Source organism: Mesoplodon mirus (assembly GCF_964341445.2).
Source record: "Mesoplodon mirus genome assembly, chromosome: 8".
Lineage (NCBI taxonomy): Eukaryota > Metazoa > Chordata > Mammalia > Artiodactyla > Ziphiidae > Mesoplodon > Mesoplodon mirus.
This window is the reverse complement of record NC_138984.1, coordinates 7386890-7396209: the sequence shown is the minus strand read 5'-3', so window position 1 is coordinate 7396209 and position 9320 is coordinate 7386890. Positions and strand designations below refer to the sequence as shown.

Sequence of the window (9320 nt, the reverse complement as noted above, 5' to 3'; positions counted from 1 at the left end):
GCATTTCATTTGGCAGCCCCCAATTGGGAGATTTTTAGGTCAAAGAATTATAGCCCCGGATGCACTAGAACGGAGCTGGAGCTCTAAAGTCATCCCCTGCTGTCACATTCCAGTAATCTAGAATGAATTCTCAGTTCTTCCGGAACCGTCAACAAGCAGACAAACTGCTTTGAACCTCACCTCAGCTTTTGTCACTTCCCTATCTTCTCTAGGATGGCAAACGGGCAGGAAAATGCTGGATGAAAACCTGTGGAAAAGTTCTGGTGTGGAAAATCAGCTCCTAAATGATGCAGAGCTTTTTGAACTGCCAATGGGCTCTGGATTGGGCGCAGAGGACGGTGAGTCACACGGCGCTTGGCCCAGCTCCAGCTCTGGACACCAACTCTACTCAACTCAAGGGCAGGCAGGGAGCCCCGGCCAAAGGACCCACAAGCGCTTGCGCTCTGCCGCGGCCCCGCCCTCCTCCAGACTGACATCCGGGGCTCGGGCAGAGGCGTGCCCGGGAAAGAGGGGAGGGAGGCTGCGGAAAGGAAGGATGTCGTGGGAGGCTGGAGGAGCTGGGAGGGTGGGGAGGCGGGGCGAGGGCAGAGCAGGGGGCGTGGCGGAACGAGCACGCTGTCACGTGACGTGCGTGGGGACGTGTCGGCCATCTTGTGTTGTTGAGGCTGAGGACTGACTTGGGTTCTGAGAGACTCCCTGTCCCGGACCGCAGGTAACCAGTGACTCGGTCTCGCTCCCCTGCCCGGCTCCACTCCGCGCTCCGGCTCCGCCGTCCCGCCTGGGTCTCCCGGGCCTGTCGCCCGCGCTCGCGTCCCCGCCGCTCCGGCCTGACCCGGCCCAGCCGCATGGACACCCCCAGGCCGCCCGGCAGTCGCCGCGGCCGGCTCGGGCGTCAGGCGAAGGGACGGTTCAGGTGCGGGGTCGGAGTGACTCCCCGTCCGGGGGCAAGCCGGACCCGGGCGCGACTCGGCCGCCGAGCTGGAGAGCCCCTTCTTCCGGGGCCCGTTGGCATCGCAGGGGGAGCCGAGGAAGGGAAGAGGGTGGTGGGATGGCCAGTGTCAGGCCGGCTTGCTTAGGGCCAGAGGGCTCGCCTTCTGCTACCTGGTCCTCGGGGCCAGCCACCCGCCCAGCCTCGGGGTGCCCGGGGTAACAGCTGCTGCGGCCAGACAGCTGTTCCTGCCCGCGCTCCTCCCCACACCTGGTCTCTGGGAGATGCGCCCTTGCCTTCCTCGCCGAGCATCTGCACTGGGGAGATTCCTTCCGTGGCGAGAGGACTGGGTCTGGACCAGGCCTGAAGCCAGGTGGATCCATGATCGGAACCTGGGATGGAGGTTGGGAAGGTAGAACCCATGGCAGCTTTGGAACCCGAACGTTCACATCAGGTTGAAATAGGCATTAGCCTTAAGTGATAGTAGTTCCCCACGAAGCACTCAGAATATTTCAGTTTTGTGGCTGAAGCATAAACCAAGCGACCAGAGAAGGGGGGCGTCAAGAAAGCAGGTTGTGTGACTGTGTTTGGGAAGCAGTAACGTTGCTTTGCGTTTATCTAGCACTGCTTTTTGTTTGTTTTTTTCAAAAATGTTTTCTTTCCCTGAAAGAGCACTTAAGCACACCTAATTTCTCTGTAAGAAAGGTAAGTATTTCAGTTTAACTTGCAAGAAATTGAGGAAGGGGCCAGAACCTGTGAACAGATTCTTATCCAGTGTTGTATACCTTGGATTATACCTAGTGTTAAATACCTTGGATGATAGGCAGTTTTGATTCCCAGTTTGTATGCATGGAAGATATTCTTTCCTCACATAATATTTCCTTTTTAGAATCTAGTGGTTTTCTAGATGGAAAAAAATGGTCATTCTTTCTGAACATTAACTTTTATCTTTCTAATATTTGCAGCTCTGGCCTTTCAGAGTTTGTCTGTTTTGGTTAGAACACAAAGCGTTGTCTCATTTGTTGTTGTTTTTATGTGTTTTAACTAGTTAGTGTCGCAGCTTTCAGAGTGCTCAAATTGGAATATGTACTTTCCTGTTAACATCAAATGTTACATCAGTAGAAGAGACTAGAAAAAAAAGTAAAAGTGGTATGTAGCTGGAGAAATGTTACACAGTCTTTTTGACATTTAATACTGGGGAATACACTGGTGATGGTGGTGATTCACTAGAAAAGAAAGGGCTTTGAACCTTTTCTATACTGGACAAAGCATTTTCGGATTTTGAGACTGAGGAGGGAGAAGGGACTATATGCTTCCATTCATTTATTCTTTCATTTGTGCATTTATTTGTTTGAAGAATATCGAGATCCTACTACACTGGTGGGTACTGGGAGCAAAACAGACCCAAAATTCCTGTTTCCATGGAGCTCATTCCTAGACAGATAAATACATACTTAGGTAAGATATGTAGTGTAGTGATAAGTGATGTGGGAAAAACATGAGACAGGGTAATAGGATAATAGGGAGCTGGGGGAGGGGTTAATTTGAGGTGGAGTACCCTGGGAAGGCCACGGGGAGAAGCTGGTATTTGAGGGAAGACCTGACACAGGTAAAGGATCTATTCCTGTGGCTCTCTGGAGGAGGAATGCTCCAGGCTGGGGAAGTGAGGGCAGAGACCCTGAGGCAGAAACTGAAGTGGGAGCAGATCAGGTGTGGCTAGGAAGAGTATGGAGGCTAAGCCTAGCCAGAGAGGCATGATCACAAGGGAACCTAGTAGGAAGTGTGTACCCAGCTCACTGGTTCTGAGATGAGCGGGGTTATTCAGTTGTCCTGGAGTCTTTTTCCACACCTCTTTCCTCCAACATGACACCCTTCCCCTCCCCCAATTTGGAAAATTCAGGATGCTCATATAATGTATTTCAGGAAATTGTCATGAAATAGCTTTCTCAAAAGTAAAAGTTTTTAAATGAGATTGATGATAAAAGGATTTTTCGAAAGAAATTGCTTTCTAAGAAGAGGATCTTTGAATTACTTCAGAATATTTGAAAGCGTAGGGAAATGAATTTCCTTTGAAATTTAAACACAGGTCATTAAGGAATATAACCTGGAAGAAGTGTATTAACTCACGTTGTTTTTAACGGTAAAGAATTCCTCTTAATGATTTCTGTGTTGTCCAGCCTAGTTTGAAATTCCTCAGGGACTGTTCAACTAACTTGTTTGTATATCTTTTATAGCATTGTACACGTGTAGAACTTTCTGTGCTGAGTTTTTTATTCCTCAGCTTTGACCTTTCAGGCTAGTTCTTCAATTAATTTTATACTAGTAGACTTTTTCTTGGAAAAATTTTTTTTCTGATTTTCTTTCAGCTTATCTCCATATTCTTATTACTGAGCTTTCATAAATGTCCTCTTTCATTTTAATTCATCTGAGGAATTTAATATTTTGGCTTTGAAATGCTTTTGTTGGTGAGTTGCATATACGGAGAGAATTTGTCTTGGCTTGCCTGAAAATCATGAGAAGTTAGGAATTGCAACTTCAGGGTGTGAGTGGAGCTCCTTGGCCAAGAGGAGACATAGTGATGCTAGCAAGGAGATAGTGTTTTAACGAATTGCATTTCTCTCTCTTGTTCCTTTGGTGAGTTTTTGAAATCACAGTTCCAAATTATAATGTCTTTGATGTCATATCAGCTCATTTGTTCTCATGACTCTGCATTTTAGTATTCCATATATCTATATTTTTGTTGACCTTCACACTGGAAGATGACACTATTGATAGTGATTGCTATCTGGGAGAACCACTTTGGGTGACCAGATTATTACTGTCCTGTTTATCCTTGCCCTTCTAAAGGATCTTTGATTTGTGCCATTTTTTAAGACTGACTTCATTTGCCGTTCTCTGTTAGCCCCTGACGACTAAATTTTCAGTACTGTTTTATTCTATTTCTTATAGATTATAGTGGGACCAGTCTCATTAGGTTGAATCTACAGCCTATGTTGGTGTTAATCCAGGTATATTAGAGGCAAGTTCAATGTCTGTTTTCTTCAGCAGTTCGAATTGCCTTAACATTATTTGGTCATTGTTGTAAAACTCTGAACCCAAGTTTTTTTTTTTCGCCCTTAACCCCCACTAGGATTTTATGGTGATTAAGTCCTAATATTTCCATTCATTTTTAATGCCCTGAAGAATTACATGTCTTGAAAAATATAAGTGGATTTTTATTCCACAGACAAGTACTTATAGTTAGACTCCTAATATTTCTTGACCAGGATAGCATTTTATTATTTTTTATGCTCTCAGATAACTGAGAAATATATTAGATTAATTATATAGGAATACAGAATGATACCTTTGTTGGATTGCCCATAATTTTAGTTGAGGTTGAGGGAGAAGAGGGGAGAGGTTTGAAAAACAAAAGAATATTCTCTTTTTTAAAAATAAATTTATTTATTTGGTTTTGGCCGAGTTGGGTCTTCGTTGCTGCGCGCAAGCTTCTCATTGTGGTGGCTTCTCTTGTTGCGGAGCACGGGCTCTAGGCACGCGGGCTTCAGTGTTTGTGGCACGCAGGCTCAGTAGTTGTGGCTCACGGTCTCTAGAGTGCAGGCTTAGTAGTTGTGGCGCACGGACTTAGTTGCTCCGCGGCATGTGGGATCTTCCCGGACCAGGGATCCAACCCGTGTCCCCTGCATTGGCAGGTGGATTCGCAACTACTGCACCACCAGGGAAGTCCCAAGAATATTCTCTTAAGTGGCCAAAATTAATTTTATAAAAATATTTTCAAAGTATGATACACTTCCCTACCTCAAGTAATTAAGGAACACAATTTTATATTTTCTTGTTAACTACAGAGTTTCATTGAAATTGAACTTTATTTATAGTTATAATAATAGGAGATACCCTAGAGCTTATTCTCTTGAGTTAGGCCCAGAGAAGAGTTTTTATTACCTAGTTCTTCCCTCTTTTGCTTCTGCTTGCTCTTATAAAAAGTAGAGTGCAGGACTTCCCTGGTGGCACAGTGGTTAGGAATCCGCCTGCCAATGCTTGGGGATATGGGTTCGAGCCCTGGTCCGGGAAGATCCCATCTGCTGCAGAGCAACTAAGCCCACATGCCACAACTACTGAGCCTGTGCTCTAGAGCCCACGAGCCTAGAGCCTGTGCTTGCCACAACTAGAGAAAGCCCACGAGCAGCAACGAAGACCCAACGCAGCCAAAAAAAAAAAAAAAAAGTCGAGTGCAGTGGATAAAGTTGGATGACCTTTTGGACATTGTAACATGGCTACTTTTTTGCAAAATTAAACCAGAGGTGGAATTGGCTTTTTCAGGTTGCTTTCTTGCTGTTAGTAAAATTGTCAACTTTAATTTTTACTGTTTTTTGACTTTTTAGCAGCAGCCTTCAAAGCATCATTTGATTTTAGCTAAGAAATCACTTAGGGCTGTTGTTTCAGTCCATTCCTTGTCACTTGAAATATCACCATCTTGTGGATTTTTAAGATATTGTCTCATCAGAGCATTAAAAGAAGGTTGTGATTTTGCAGCTGAAAGCACATCTGGAGCTTTGCTCCTTGGACGTTTTGGCAGTGGTCATACATCTTGGGGCTCATTGATTATTTGCATAGGATACATGCTGTATTGCCGTCTTGCTAGCTGTCATTTTCTATCAGATATGTTAAAAAAGTTAATACCAAATCCCTGTAATGTAGTTTTGGATGAAAACCCCAAATAATCATTTCCTGAAACCCTGTAGTGGTGCTCATATGTTAGCTTCATCAGAATCACTTAGAACTTCGGTTAAAAAAATATATTTTTCAGTCCCATTCCAGAGCTACTGAGAGAGACTCTTTAGTTGTTAGGACAGGGTATCTAGATTATAAGCATATCAGGTGATTCTAATATTTTAACCAGGTTTGGAATCCATTTCTTATAAATCGTTCATGATAAAAATTACATTTCTAACGTTTCCTAAGAGATTGCTGAGTAATTTACTTTAATACTTTTATTATTTACAGTGTTAAAAGGACCTGAATAAAGTCTGCTCAAACCTCCTGCTGTGAACCAGCAGAACTTTTGAACAGGTGAGTTTTGAAGGGAAGCACAAAGCCCGAGGGCTTATGCAAACAGATAATTTTTGCTTTTAAGGCTCCGGTTATTTTTGTCCTATTATTTCTCCTGAAGTTATAGATAGTAGATAGAAACAACTTCTCTGGTACCACTCAGATCCCTTATGAACCGTGAGAGTAATCATACCCTTTCTGCATTGATCCTGGTGTGAATTTGTGTCTTAAATTGTCATAATGATTTTTTGATGGCATGAAACAGGAAGAGGAGTGCTTTGAGGGGAAGGGTAAGGAGGTACCTTAAGGCACCCAAGAGCAGCTGGCTTCATGAAGGACATGAACCGGAAACCGGGAAGCATTCAGGAGACATGGTGGTCCAGAGAGCACTTTTCTCCTTGCTGGCTAGTAGGTGTCATCTCTTGTCTCTTTATATCTTGCTTTAGTTGTCTTTCCACACTCTGGTCTTTTCTGCTTTAACAAAAACAGAAGAAAATTGCTACTTCGTTCTTGGAGCCACATATAAACTTAAGCTCTAGTGCCACTAGCCAACTAGTTACTAGCTCAGTGTCCCCACTTCAGATTCCTGGGAGGGAAAATCTGATTGGTTGAACTTGGTCCAAATTTCCATTATTGGTCCAGTTAGTGTGGCCATGGGGTTGGGGTCTTGAAAGGTCCCACTCCTAAGAGTGGGGGCAGGTCTCAGAGGAGGTGGAATGTAGCCTTTTTGAGTCAGAATCCCACAGAAGCTTCTAGATGTTTTTCCTTTTCCTAGAAAAATTCCTGTATATATCTTGTCAGTTTCAATTTACCTGCCCTGAAGAGTTAAAATATATGCGTATCTTTTTGGTGAATGAGGCCTAGTAGGTCTCACCAAGCATTCTTGGAACTTCCTAGGGCAGTGTTTAACAAAACTTCTTGATTTGGGGGTTCAGAGGACCATCTAGGGTAAAGGTTTAGTAAATGAACATAAGCAAATAAGACACTTAGTTTGTGGAAAAATTCATTGTTTATTTATTTTTCATTGATTGCTATTATAAATTTTAATTTCTGTGTACTTTTTACAGTATTAAGTAACACTTGATTATGAGGAAGCCATAGAGAATTTGAAGGGTAGGACTTCTATAATATGAGTCTATATTCACATTATTTGAGTGGTAGCAGGGACTTTCACTTTTGGGAAAGGATCAGGGAGACAGTATAAGCTTTTGTATTACATGTTTTTGTATACTAGAATTATTAGGTAATATTGAAGCAAACTTTTTAAAAAATTAATTTATTTATTTTTGGCTGCGTTGGGTCTTCCTTGCTGGGTGTGTGCTTTCTCTAGTTGCCGCCAGTGGGGGCTACTCTTCGTTGCGGTGCATGGGCTTCTCATTGCATTGGCTTTTCTTGTAGCGGAGCATGGGCTCTAGGCACGCAGGCTTCCGTAGTTGTGGCTCGCGGGCTCTAGAGCGCAGGCTCAGTAGTTGTGGTGCACGGGCTTCGTTGCTCCGCGGCATGTGGGAACTTCCCAGACCAGGGCTTGAACCCTTGTCACCTGAATTGGCAGGTGGATTCTTAACCACTGTGCCACCAGGGAAGCCCCGCAAACTTTTTTTTTTAATGGAGCATTTTGAAGTTCTCTTTATTTTTGTTTGTAGCTTGTATGTACTTGGTAGCATCTAATTGCTTAAGTCATTTTTATAACTCACATCTTGTTATGTTAGTATATCAGTGTATCCAGATTTTGTTTGATGCAAAGCGTAGGAATTACTAATCAAAGTGATCTAATATAGAATGATGTATGGAATGACAGACCACAGATGTGACCTCTTATGATTTTTTTTTTCCAGCCAAGGTTTCTTTAGCAGATTGCAGCTAAATTCATTTTTAAGGTGGAAGAGTCCTTTCTTATATTGTACATATTCTTTAATCTGGGTGTTGAGGTAAAGCATATGTAGGGCTTTGTGAGGCTTAAAAAGATTTCCACATAATCAGTGTAAAACTTTCACAGGCTCTGGGCATCCCTCTCTGTAAAGGATTGGCTTGTGGTGAGATTATCAAATGATATGGTAATGTTTATGGCACTGTAATTTTTCCTTGAATAGTTAAGTGGTTGCTAATTTTATTCTCCTTTCACCAAAAGGGGGAAAAAAGAGAAACATTTATATATTGTTCAGAAGCAGTGGGGAGAATGGCAGTAACAGTAATAGCTTTTTCTTGTAGTGATATTGTGGCCAGTATGTTCTTTGGGAACAAAGCTCCTTTTATTCTAGTTGTCCTGAACCTGGAGGAAGTCTTGGGAGCTCTGGCCACTTCAGTATTGGTCCTTTGCTTGCAGAGACTGACAAAGAATTGGCAGAAGTACTGTCTTGGTACTTAATAATTGCCAAATCATGGCTCAGTGCTTGAAGAGATGGTTACATCCAGATTTCATGGTCAGCCCCTTGGGAATTGAGATGTTGTTACCCAGACGGTGGCCAGTTGAGTAACTGGATGAAGCCGTCTTGCAAGATCAATGGGTCAGAGAGCCTTAATTCATGTTCTGGAATCTGACACTCTTTATTTAATCTTTCATATTACTTCTGCCATTGTTTATGAAGTTTCTGATAGTGTGTTATGAGAAGATATACTGTTCCTCAACCAGAGAGCTCACTGTATTGCTTAATTGAGTGATGCAGAGGGGTAGAAGTTGGAGGACAGTGGAAAAGAGAAGGAGATTGGAAAAAGGAGAAAAAGGACTTCCACAAAATGAATTCCCCTGAAAATTGCAAGGAAATGGGAAAAAAAAGAAAGGTAACCAAGCAGTTTTGAGCACTATGTCAGTATGTAGAGAAAAAGCTTGTGGCTATTAAGCAGAGAAATGTGGGTTTAATTTTCTGTCATTTACTACCTGTAACTTTAGATAAATAAGTTAACCTCTTGGAGGCTTACTTTCCTTACTGTAAAGTATATCCCATGGTGATTTGGGAATTAAAAGTAAAATGCCCAATACAATGCCTGGCACATAGTAAATAGACCTTCAATAAATGGTAGCGGTTATGATTGTTATTGCTATGTAAATAGATACATTTTGATTGTAAAATGTCATCTTTATAATTTGAATAGAGGCCTTGGTGGGTTCTGTTTTTAAGTCCTCTGTCTTTTGTTTTGTTTTGTTTTGTTTTCAGTCCAACAATTATTTGAATACCTGCTTTGTTCCAGGTGCTGGGCTAGCCATAGTGGTGAGCAAAACACCTGTCTTCATGGGACTTCCAGCCTAGTGGTAGAGGCAGTCAAGAAATCATATAAGTAAATTTCAAAATGTGGAGAGTTTCTCTGTCCTTGGAAAAGATACATTTTTAAAACCCTAGATATTCTT

General features: G+C 42.6%; 1 protein-coding gene across 2 annotated transcripts in view; it reads left to right on the top strand.

Moving 5' to 3' along the window:
* The first annotated feature begins 622 nt into the window (after positions 1–622).
* Positions 623–9320, top strand: part of GIGYF2 (GRB10 interacting GYF protein 2) — a 139819-nt gene continuing 131121 nt past the window's right edge. The window contains exons 1-2 of one of the 2 annotated variants that reach the window (XM_082631244.1): positions 623–712; positions 5933–5998. The gene's annotated coding sequence lies outside the window, so the exon portion shown is untranslated. The remainder of the gene's footprint in view (positions 713–5932; positions 5999–9320) is intronic. The other variant, XM_082631245.1, reaches the window with a different exon arrangement.